Consider the following 12972-nt stretch of genomic DNA (forward strand, 5'->3'; position numbering starts at 1 on the left):
TTTCTGAACAATTCAAAAATAGTAGGTTGATGCACATAAGTACTAAGACTCCGGTAGATGCGAGCAATGCTTACAAGATTAATCCACACCAATGATGATCCACCGATGATGACTTCACCGTTAAGATAAAAATATAGGCATGTTATAACTTCAGAATAATCACTGAATACAATTTATGTTTTGCATTATTGCTGATTACTGGTGCCATCAGATAAATTTATAAACATACCTCAATACATGTTTTCATTGTTTCATGTCTGATGTGTGTATTTAACAAATAAGGTTTTTTTTTCATTCAGTTTATTATACCCTTTTTTAATTTATTTTAATTTTTTTCCCAAAATATTAAACCAAGATGTTAAAAAAATTTAAAGCTTCAATAATTAGTAGAAGGAAAATACTTCGAAAATACTCATTAGACTTTTTGTGCTTAAGTTTTTGAAGACAAGATCATTTAAATATTTTAGAGCAATTCTCGACCCTGGAATTATTAGGAAATTTCATTTTTGTAAACGAATAGACACTCTGTACAAGAATTTCTCCAGAAGCACGGTGTCAAAATCTCGATTATTATTGGACTTCTTTATACCTCGGATATGTTTTCGAAAACGTGGAATTTGTGATAAAAGTTCTGATAACGTTTTGTCGGCTCCAATTCTTGATAAACCCGCTAAGTTTGTTTAGAAGCAATCAAAGGAAAATAGTCTGAAAAGATCTTCGACCTGCCCTTTGAATGAAGCTTATCAAAAGTCTTTCAAGAAAGAAGCTTGAAACTTCTCTGAAATTTTAAACATAAATTATTTATCAAATTTGTCAAAAACTGGTTCAGAAAGCATGTCTATGAAAAGTAACAGGTTCAGAAATTTATTAAGAAAGAATCATCATCATATAAAAATATATAATCTCAGAGTTGTCTGTCTGTCAATAACGCTTTGAAATGTTTCTTTTAAAAGTTTCGTTGAGCACTACAACAATCATTTTTAATATAAGAATATTAAATTTGAATATTGAGCACTATGACAGCTATTCGACAGAATATTCTGGAGTTTTTCTGGAACATTGTTCATTGAATTCATAGAGTATTATTAAACCCTTCATTATTTCCGTGTTTTTAGGAACTTGGTTGGTGATTAAAACATAAACAATTCAACTTCAAGCAAAATGTAGTTCGGTCAAACTTGAATTGGATTGAAGTTATAAATCTGATTTAGAACGAGTTTCCAGCTTCAACTCAGGTTCAAAAACGAATTCGCATATGTCGCATAAAGCAAGATAAACATTAATGAGATGAATGTGCGCCAAATATTCGAGTTTTATTAATTTACAGTAAAACCTCCATAAGTAAATGTTCTATGACTCAATATCGACTCATGAATGCGTACTAAAAAAATATATGCTTGCTATGATGGTCCCCTAAACAGCTTTCCAAAAACATTCCTCTTCCATGACTCGATATTTCCATGAGTTAGTGGTCCCTTCATCAAAACTGTGATTTTGAAAAATGACAATGCAACAGCTATTCAGAAGGATATTTTAGAATTTTCGGCAAGATTCTACTTCCTATTCATAGAATCTTCTAGAACTTTTGAAATATTGCACTACAGAAGAAACACTACAACAGCATATAAGACTTAATTATTTCAGATTAGACATTACAGCAGTATATAGGCCAAGTGCCCGAGGGAGCATGGCCAGTGCATAAATTTAGGCGATTTAACGATCATCAGTATCATGCAATTTGAAAGATTATACTTATGTCGTTTTCGTTTTTAGAAACTGGGTCGGTGATAAACACATAAACAAATCAACGTCATGCAACTTGTTGTTCGATCAAACCTGAATCGGGTTAGGGTTGAAACTGTGATTCAGAACGGGTTTCGCCAGTTCCAATCTAGGTTCAGAAACGAATTCGACATTAGCTTTTCGTTTTAAAATTTTGTTGGAACGTGGCTAGCCACGTCAGGTAAGCTAGTTTCACAATAAATTTCAACAAATGCGCCAGACATTCATTCGCGGATTAAGCCTCCCCTTTTATCTTTACGATTTCCAACGACTATCTCTATAACAAATACGCTTTTCTATAAAGGTAGCTTAAACACACATGCGCATGGGTTATTTTTTCGAAATCAATTGAAACTATGCGTTATTTATAAATCTTCTGTGATCCGATTGTTTCGTATACTTTAAATACTGAATAATATCTAAATTATTGTAATACGTCCAAATCATTCACTGATAACTATTACACAGGAATCACTTGATTCAGTGTTTCTCCAGTTCATCAAAAACAGATAAAGCTTCGGACTTTGGAAAGTAAGGGTTAAATATTAAATAAATTCTTACTGGGATTTTTTGCTCTTCTTTTTTCAAATTCTCGATTCTGTCGGGCGGGAATTCCACAAAAATGTCCTGGAATTTATCTACAATTCTTGTGAGAATTTCGCTAAACAATCTTCCTTTATCATCGTAAATTTAGTCTAGAACTCTTCCTGGAACTTCCCAAGAAATGCATAAAGCGTTTTTTGGGAATCATTTTGAATTATCAGGAGATTTTCTCTACTGACTGGAATTCGAGGTTCAAAGTTGTAACGTATGCTTAGCTCTGCGGCCTAGCTTTTATGCGCCCGTACAAGATTTATCAGAATGTTTGATAGGTGCACTCTATCTCTTGAAGATGTTTAATATCTGTTGTAATTTGGTAAAGTTATACGTTTAAAGCATTTAACTGTTAAGACATATTTCTAATTACTAAAGGTAATTTCCTCTTTTATTTTTACATTATATGTGCAATTTTTAATTTTCTTGATTATAAAGACTATATTTTCGCTTCTAAACTTTTATTTGTAGTTATGATAATCACTATTTGGTAATTTTTTTTTTGATAATTTTAGTCATCAAAGTCACTATTATTTTGCTTTCTGACCTCAAACCAGCCCTGTAAGTTCCATATGATACAGCAAAAAATACATACAGCAAAAAATACAAACATTTAGTCTCTGAAGACCGACCATACAATCTAAAAATTCTCGACAGAATATTTTGATATTTTGAAGTTGTGAAATTGTGTTCAGGATGCTAATCCTCGTAAAAAAAGATTTGAGGTACATACAACTACGATAATAATCAAAATTTTAAGACCGCTCTGATTTCTTCAGTCATTGTTGTAGCCATTTTCCACGGTTTCTCTCAAGAATTGTTCCAAAAACTCACCCTGCTATTATTCCAGGAAACGTCCAAGACGTTTCCAGAAATTTCTACTGAAGTTCTTAAGAGAATACTGCCGTGAATCGCAAGTCAGTCCCATCTGCATTTTTGTCAAAATTGAGTTAAGGTCGATTTTCAACATATCTTTTAATGCTCTTTCAGCTGCACTAATGGGATGATATGATTTGTTCGGAAATATTACTAAAAAATAGCAAGTCAAATTGTCCCATAATGAAAAGTAACCGCATATCAGTCCCACTACAGATTTCCGCACTGTGTCACACAAAAATGAACCGAATTTTGATCATCTTTATATTTTTCTCAGAAGGTTATCGTAGTGAAAAGCAAACTCTGAAAGTTTTATTATGATTTAAACATGACCCAATCCTCTGGAAATTTTTGAATATTCGTATGGAAAACGAATTTGGAAACTTCACAGCCCATTTTCTCAATGCCTACTTTTTACAGATGGGACTGACTTACGATTCACGGCAGTAATAGCTGAATGAACTCGGGTCTGATTCTCTAAAAAAAATCTTGGGAAAACTTTTATATCTTTCGGTTTCTGTTTGGTCACTATCATTTTTAAGCCGTAAGTATGAAAAATTAATTTAATATAATTAGGGTACGATGAAAACAGTAATAAGGTCTGTGTTTTCCAATTTTAATCTTAACATTACGCATTTATTAAGTTTATGACACGGAGCTTTTCGTTTTATGTGTCTATAGCTGGATAAGTTTCAAATTTGGTGTCAAAGTTTTGTCAGCTATTTAAATACTGAAATAAAAGCAATTTCCAAATCGAATTAATTTCATTATTGAGTTAATTTGTTATTAGACTCAGAGGGTACTGAGCAAATAGGAACCTTACTCAAGAAACACATATTCGCTGAACAGAAGTATTATTCCGATTTGAGCTTCCACAACAGAAATCCATCGTATACTTTTTAGTCATGGGCCGCAACGACTCGAAGATTGTGAGCCCCTGGTTTCGGTCTAACGTTGAATGAGAGATTTCTCTTTTGGATCATCTTTTTCGTTTGTGTCTGCTTGCTGCTCTGTTGTTCGATTAGTAGGTATGAGCAAACTTCACTCTCTAGCATTGGCATCCGCTGTCAAAAAAGTGGCAATCCATTGTAGCGCAAGCATAAGGAAAGTAAGTTTTGTTTTGGATCGGTTCCAAAAACCACAGCGCTCCTATCGGATAAAAACCCTTGTCGATGAAGCCTTCGATCGTCTCTCCAATTGTCTGTAGTGGACAGACGTAAGAGCGAACGACTGTGGCTAAGAGAGGTCCCATTGACACTTGGTAATGTGTGCCGTCCGATTATCGATGACGGAGCCGATGTGCTCTAGTCTAGCGGGGCGATCTCTCGGTCGTGACGTATTTTAGGGCATTCACTTTTGTAGGTCATCACATGTTTCGGAATCGGTTTCAATGTTGCTGTTTGACTGCGAGACACTGTTATGCCAATGAATGGACAACTTCAATTATCCTATTGGTAAACGAGCTATTCAGCAAAACTGTCACTGTTTGGAGGCGCCACATACAGTGCTGGCAAAAAATGCTCAAGACACTCAAATTCAAAAATCGCTCTCGAAAAACGTATTCCCAAGAATGCAACAGCTGAGATTTTGGCAATTATTTGCTGCAATGTTTGTTGATTCTCGGGAAAAATTTGGTTTGCCGACATCTCGGTAAAATAAGTACCAAGATTCGGTACTGAAAATTAACGAATCACAAGCATTCCAAGCTGTTGGGTTTATCGAATCCTTCGGCTGAGGTCGTGAAATAATTTTAGTGTGAACCGAAAATTTTTGAATTTCTCGTTAATTGCCAATTTTAACTATTAGATAACTTCAAGGTTTATTCGAAAGAAATATACAGGCTTTTATATACTCTATTTTATGATGGTATCAAATTAATGACCTTCATTAGCGGAATTTGGGGCAAGTTTGCCACCTTAAGCAAATTGTTCTCTAACTTTGCCTAAAGCTTATAAAATTCACTTATTTAGCCTCATGCTGTTAGTTTCACATCTTTTCATAACCACTGTATCATTCAAAAAGAAAATAACTTCAAAAAGTATTAGTTCTGGAGCTTCTCAAATACCATCCAAAATCACCTATTTTTCGACACTATGGGGCAAGTGTGCCACCCGTATGGGGCAAGATGGCCACCGAATGAACATCGCATGTAATTCTACTTGTAATGAAATTTTCTTTATTTCCTATACGCTAAGCGATAATTTCAAAATGTGGATGATTTATAACAATGTTCAAAACATGCGTAGCTCTCTATTACTCAATTCGAATAACTTAAATGGTTGTTTTTGTCTCCATTCAATAGAATATATGTATTACTCTTATATTACGTCGAATATGTATAATACTACACTAGAGCAGCACTAAATAACGGTAAAATATTGATGTAGATATGTAAAACGGTACTTAATAAGCCGAAAACAAGTTATTTTTGAATATTTAGAGAAAAAATGACTTTGGGGGCAAAAATGTCAGTTATTCCCCTACTATACTTCAGAAACCACTACTGGTGCCTCATTTTGGTGCATTATAATGATTTTGTTGATGATGTTTACATTTTAATAAATTTCACTCCAACAATTTACGTTTACCAAATAGGTGGCACACTTGCCCCAATAAGTATAGATTTCAACTAAACTGGATTTCGTATGTAGAACAAAATACTTTTTTCGTTCAAATGCCACAATAACTTACACATTTGAATTGTTTCACGATTTACAGTACATAAGAAAAATCTGCTAATAATTAACCTTTGACCATGCTATTTAGAAACAACGATATCTTATAAAAATCCACTCAAATTTGGTTGTCTTTGCAAAAGTCGATGTAAATACGTGAAAAATAAAGCAACTTTCTTCATATTTTGATAATTGTATTGTGAACTATAAGGAAACATATTGCTAAGCTCAAAGAGAAAATATATATTGTAGTTTTTAAAAAAAGCAGGGGTGGCACACTTGCCCCTATGGCACACTTGCCGCAAAGTCCTCTACCGGCAGTTTCATTTTTTCACCATAAAAAAATATTCAAATCCCGATAACTATATTGTTTTTTTTTTTTTAAATATTATTGCACATATGTTTTACAATTTCTCAAAAAACTTAAATTTTTTGAAATCTGAATCGATATTGGCCATTAGTCATATGGTTCTGAAGATACTCCGATATTCCGTGGGGAACCAACACTTCCCATAGGTATAAAATTTCTTTGGTCTTAATTTAGTTTTTAGTTAATTTGTCAAAAAAAAAATAAAATGTGAGCTATACAATGTTAGGTAATTAGGTACTCCTCTGAAAAAATCATATAAATCAGTTGAGTTGTCTTCAAAAAAAATCTATAAATTACAATATGATGTTTTATGAACTTCTCAAGATCCTTAACAAGAGATGAATCAACACGCAGAATAAAACTGCTGTGTTGATCCAAAAAATACTGTCATTAGAAATAGCCTATTGCAGTCCATTGAATTAATCCATTTATTTGTTTAGTTCAATGCAGTTCAATTTTTAAAACAACAAAACTTCGAGTAGAAATATATTTCACTGCTCGATTTTGATTTTAATTAGTTTTATTTGTTAAATCAAAAATTAAGTTTTATCGAATCAAAAATATTGCATGATTGAAGAAAAAACTGTTGTTATTTTGTGTTTACGAGAATTCTTGTGAATTGATATGCAAAAGTATCAGAAGAAAACTTGAAAAGAAAATCTTTTTCATCACTGCCTTGGACGGACAGAGTCAAGTTGAAATCAAAAATGAAAAAGGCGCTGCAGGTAATTTGCGAATGATTGGAAAAAGTGAAATAATTTCATATTATTCCTTTTTAGAACTAAGCCAGCAATACTCCAGGCCATATCAAATGACACAGGAAGGGTAACACGATAGTATTTTGGAACTACAAAGTGAAAAATGACTATCGCCACGTACTTTCTATTAGCGATGGTCTTGTATAATATAACATTTTAAGATATAGTTATCACAAAATTTAATTGTACATCGATGATTAAATATGCAGAAAAGTAAAAAAAAGCAAAACAAATAAAAACTCAACGAACATGTTTTTTGTTTCAAAATAACTACTCTTTTTGAATCAAAACATAGTTTTTATAGATTCTATAAATCATAATTATTGTTTCAACAATATCTCACTTTTGTCTTTGACAGTTGGCTATTTTTGAGCATTTTTAGAAACGACAAATTTGTTTTTTGAAATAAATAAGCAAATTTATTGAAATGAAAAAAGCTGCTGGTAAGCCGTGAGTCAACAATAAAATTTGTTGATTCAATACAGAATCCTTTAGCCTTTACAATATTTTCCTCTGCGTGAAAAACATAAAATTTCATTACTCAAAAACGGTTGCACCAATTCGTTTCATTTTTTACAATAGGCTCTCATCAAAGTATATTTTTGAAAGGCGAATAATCGAAAGTGATTGGGGCCTTCCTTAGCCGAGTGGTTAGAATCCGCGGCTACAAAGCAATGCCATGCTGAAGGTGTCTGGGTTCGATTCCCGATCAGTCCAGGATCTTTTCGTAATGAAAATTTCCTTGACTTCCCTGGGCATAGAGTATAATCGTTCCTGCCACATGCTATACGAATGCGAAAATGGCAACTTTGGCATAGAAAGCTCTCAGTTAATAACTGTGGAAGTGCTCATAAGAACACTAATCTGAGAAGCAGGCTCTGTCCCAGTGGGGACGTTAATGCCAAGAAGAAAAAGAAGAATAACCGAAAGTGATAAAAAATCTGTAGCCTGCTATATTGACGTGGGTTATGCTACGTGTCGGTCCCTCGAGGAATCTTGGAATATCTCCGGATTCAGATGACCAATGATTTAAACCGATACAGATTTTAGAACAGAAAAGTTTTTTGAGAACATGTGAAACAATGGTGTAAGATAATCAAACATCAAAAAAGTGATTGTGATTAAATATTATATTATAGTGAAAAAAATAATGCTGCTGAAGAGGAGTTTAAAATTCTAAAATAAAAGATTAAGACTGAATAATATTTATTAATAATGGGGGCGGGAGTTTCGTATAATGGACGTTCGGCATAAATAGAATTATATGCCTTCTTTAAAATGCTACCTTTTCTTATAAGATTTTTTATGTGAAACATTCATTATGCCAAACGTCCTTATGCGAAATGGGTCACCCCCCCCCCCTAATTATATTGCGTGAGGTAGAAAAAAGATTTCTAATATTGTAGAAAAACTACCGTCGTCGGGGTGAGAATGATGGGTAAAAAATTAATATATTCAAGTTGATTGTTGGAGATATATCACGTAACTTAACTTCAAATACTCTTTCCAGTATGTGAATACATTCGTAGTAAATGCATTTGCAAATGTTAAAAAACAATCGATATTCATTTTTTGTTCATTGATTTATAAATATATGAAAATTGATCCATTTTCACCCTATCGATGGGGTCAAAGAAACTGGAATTGGTCCGCATTATGAACAAAGCAGAAGAATCAAATGTTATACTACTTACCAATAATCATGAAAATCATAAACATTTACCAACAATATACCGCTATCAAATTATGTTGTTCTATTACCATTTTCAAAAATGTAATAGCACCGCATGTTTTTTGTTCAAATGTTATACTACTTACCAATAATCATGAAAATCATAAACATTTACCAACAATATACCGCTATCAAATTATGTTGTTCTATTGCCATTTTCAAAAATGTAATAGCACCGCATGTTTTTTTTTAGATGTTCATGATTGAAAAAGCATTATTTAATGACTTCAGTCTGCTAGTGCACAAAGCCAAACTAAAAATCTTGCTGCTGTTAGATGCTTCCTTCGCAAAATTAGTGCCTTTGAAGTTTTAGTGCAATCTTGGAAGTTGGATGCAAAATTGTTTCACCTTAACACGAGACTGGAGAGATGGTAAAGAGATAGCCTAAGTTTCTAAAATAAATGCTGCAAAAATCGTTGGTTTCCTGGAGATCATTGCCAGATTTTTCATGCATTTCTCTTGTGAGAGTCTTTGCAGATTTATGGCTGAAGATATTGAGCAGATTCAAAGGAGATCTTATGAAACATTATTGAGAATCATACAAAATTCCTAGAAGGGTGCTTGTAGGTTCCTGGCCAAGGCCTGGATGAAATGCTCGATAGATTTTTATTAAGATTCATAGTTCATTATTTTTCCAAAAAGAATCGAGGCCATAATTAATCACGAATTGGGTTGCACGAAGAACTGATTTTGTGCACAATTTTTTTTGTATAAAAACTCACGACGATCCATTAGTGGATGGCGCAATGCTTCAATACGGTACTAGGAGACCCCACACAGCAACCGGATTTCATTATCATGGTTTTCACATTTCTTCTGTCAAAGGACCAAAACACAACTGACCCAGCGAAGTACAGACCAACAATGTGCCTTTCAAATCTGTACAAAGTCGGTAATAGCGAGGAGGGTGCAAGACCATTGCGACGCCAACAACGTGATGACCGAGGAGCAGAAAAAATGTCGCAGAAACACGCAAAACTGCAAAGATCAGGTCGTCGTAGATGCAGCCATTGTAGGACAAGCTACTCAAAAGCAAAGGAACCCGAGTATGGCGTTCATCGACTACAAAAAGGCATACGATTCAGTACCGCACTTGTACCTTCCGAGGTACGTCACCAGGCTTATGCCACACATGTGTGGAGCACATCCTTACACGTTACCGACGGTACAGTCGTGTTACGGTCTAGAATTCTCAGCATCAGAAGGGGGATTTTTGAAGGCGATACCTTTAGTCCGCTGTGGTTTTGCCTGGTCATGAACCCGCTTAGAAAAGCACCCAACCAATGTAACTATGGACACCAATTGAAAAGTGGGGAAAGTAGTACAAACGTAACCCACACTTTCTACATCGGCGCTATTTGCGGAATCAGTACAGAGGCTGCATCAGCTGTTGCAGTTAGTTACGACATTCAGTAACGACATCCGGATGGAGTTTGGGATTGACAAATGCCGGTCAATTCATCTACGTCGGGGTCAAGTTATGGATGCCAGCTGTTTTCACGTCAACGAGCAGGAGGAGATTCGGAATATAGTTGAAGGCGAAATGGATGAATACCTCCGATTCCTGCAACTTATAGGTATTCGCCTAACGATGATCAAGAAGGAGCTTCTGGAAAACTACTTATTTCGTATCAACTGTATTTTGACGAGCTTTCTGTCCGCCGGCAACAAAGTGAAGTAACACGTTTGCTGTTTCACGTATAGTTTCGGGGTGGTAAAGTGAACCAAGGCAGATTTGGAGGCGATAGAACGAGCAGTACTAGTGGCGTTCACCAAGCACCGAATGCGCCACCCAAAATCATCCATTGAGAGAATCACCCTGCCTCGTGCAGCAGGAGGAAGAAGCGTCACCGATATCCAGGCACTATGTGTCTTCCCAGATCCAGCAGCTGATGGCATATTTCGTAGAAAGCCAGACCGCCACGAAATTTATCGCACTGTTTGATAAGCTGACCACGGTTTCTGCGACCTGCTTCTGGTGCAGGAGGACTACCAGCTGAACTACGACATCTGGAAGCAGAAGGAGTTGCATGGAACGCATCCCCATCGACTGGAGCTCGAGCACATAGATAAGGTGGCGTCAAACATGTGGTTGGTGCGGGGTGACCTCTTGTCAGAAACAGAATGTTTCATGGTAGCCATCCAGAACCTGGTGATTGTGACGAAGAACTATCGGTAGTACATAGTGCACGAATACTTGGCGGACCGCTGTAGAAAGTGCAATTCAGAGACTATCGAGCATGTCTTTGCCGGCTATTCAGTACTAGCTGGATCAGCTTACTTCGATCGTCACAACAAAGTTGCCAAGATTGTGCACCAACAGCTTGCTCTTAAGCACAACTTGAATTTGTGTCCTACTACAAATACCTGCCTGACCCGGTTCTGTAAAAAAATGCATAAAGCTGTACTTGGACTGCGAGATCATAGATCATCCGTGTCAACCACCCTGACATTGTAGTCGACGACAAAAGGATGAAACGAGTTACACTCTTTAACATCGCTGTATCGCTGGACCACAATATTCAATCAACGTTGTCCAACAAGATAGCAAAGAACCGATTTGGCGATGGAATTGAAGCAGATGTGGCGCACGTCCGTATAATTCCGGTAGTCCTCTCAGCAACCAAAATTGTCCCGAAATATCTCCTAAGGTCCCTAGATGAGCTGGAATTGAAGAAGGACCAGCGGTCACAAACAGCGATGGTTCTTGGAACCTGAAGTATAGCCAGACGGTTCCTGAACCACCACAACTGAGGAGCTCATCCAGCAGACCCATTAGGACGGGTCTACCACAAAAGGCCGAATCACAAAAGGCCGAATCACATAAGGCCGAATCACAGAAGGCCGAAAACACAAAAGGCCGAAACATACAGAAGGCCGAATCACAGAAGGCCGAATTACATAAGGCCGAATCACATAAGGCCGAATCACAGAAGGCCGAATCACAGAAGGCCGAATTACGGAAGGCCGAAATTTTGAAACAAATTTTAGTGAGAGCCACAAACATTCAGCACATTTTTCTACAATATTATGAGCATTTACAGTAGGGTAAGGCGGGACAAGATGCACAAGTAACATTACTAGCTGAATAACAGTTTGTCCAGCTAAAATATGGTTAGTGTTTAACCCAAAAAAAATCTATAATTGGAGATGTTGTATTTTGTACAACATAAGTGTAGAAACCTCGCGAAAACTGGAAGGTTATACAGTGCCTGTTCGATTTTGGCAACATGCCAAAAAAATTCATATTGCCTAAATTGAACCGTTTAAAAATTTAACGGTTGTTTTTATTATATCTTTTATCACCGTAACAGTAATTAAATTTACCTATTCTGAATATTTTAAGCCTTAAGAAGGCCCACAGAAATATTGAGATTGACAAGATTTGTGACTGATAATGATTCATTTTTTCGTGTACATGGATTTCCGTGTCGCCAAATTGAAGCCGAGTCAGAATCGAACGGACATTGTACGATGAAAAGTATTCTTAGTAAACTTAGTATTCTCATGATCACTCAAACACTTGTTATACCCTATCTCAGCAATCATTATCCTGTTTGTTTCGTAAAAGACTATGTTGGCATTATCCCATGCAAACGCTTGCTGTCCGAACTCGCTGTCGCTCGTCGGACCTAAAATTTAAAAAACATCCTCTGTTTGCATTATACCGGGCAAACGCCTGGATTTGCTGTTTGCATCACACCGAATAGATGCTATACACACTCTTCGGATATCAGAGACTTCGGCGGCCTTCTGCCGCCTCAGTTCCTCAATGCGGCCTCGCCGCATGTAAATTTTGCGCTGTTTACTGACATGACTGCATTTAACAAAGCATGGACTTGTTCTTTTTATATCCAAGCTTTATTCTTTTGTAACTTTAACTCGGCCTTCTGTGATTCGGCGTTTTGTGATTCGGCCTTCTGTGATTCGGCCTTCTGTGATTCAGCCTTCTGTGATTCGGCCTTTTGTGATTCGGCCTTCTGTGATTCGGCCTTCTGTGATTCGGCCTTCTGTGATTCGGCCTTTTGTGATTCGGCCTTCTGTGATTCGGCCTTTTGTGATAATCCCATTAGGACAAAAAACACCGAGAATGAGATGAAATTCAAATTAAATGGCAGAACTTTCTTCCACTGGAATACATTAAGTCGTAGGATCGTTATACCATTTAGTTTATTTATGCGTCTG

The 12972-nt window shown here is 36.1% G+C and overlaps 1 protein-coding gene across 6 annotated transcripts in view; it reads left to right on the forward strand.

Moving 5' to 3' along the window:
• LOC110679609 (polyhomeotic-proximal chromatin protein) overlaps window positions 1-12972 on the forward strand; it is a 47295-nt gene that overhangs the window by 14763 nt on the left and 19560 nt on the right. The window contains exon 1 of one of the 6 annotated variants that reach the window (XM_021854866.1): window positions 4339-4360. The exons of the other annotated variants lie outside the window; for them this stretch is intronic. The gene's annotated coding sequence lies outside the window, so the exon portion shown is untranslated. Of the gene's footprint in view, window positions 1-4338; window positions 4361-12972 lie in introns of those variants that run through there. 6 annotated transcript variants of the gene reach the window in all.

This window comes from Aedes aegypti, chromosome 3, assembly GCF_002204515.2.
Source record: "Aedes aegypti strain LVP_AGWG chromosome 3, AaegL5.0 Primary Assembly, whole genome shotgun sequence".
Classification (NCBI taxonomy): domain Eukaryota; kingdom Metazoa; phylum Arthropoda; class Insecta; order Diptera; family Culicidae; genus Aedes; species Aedes aegypti.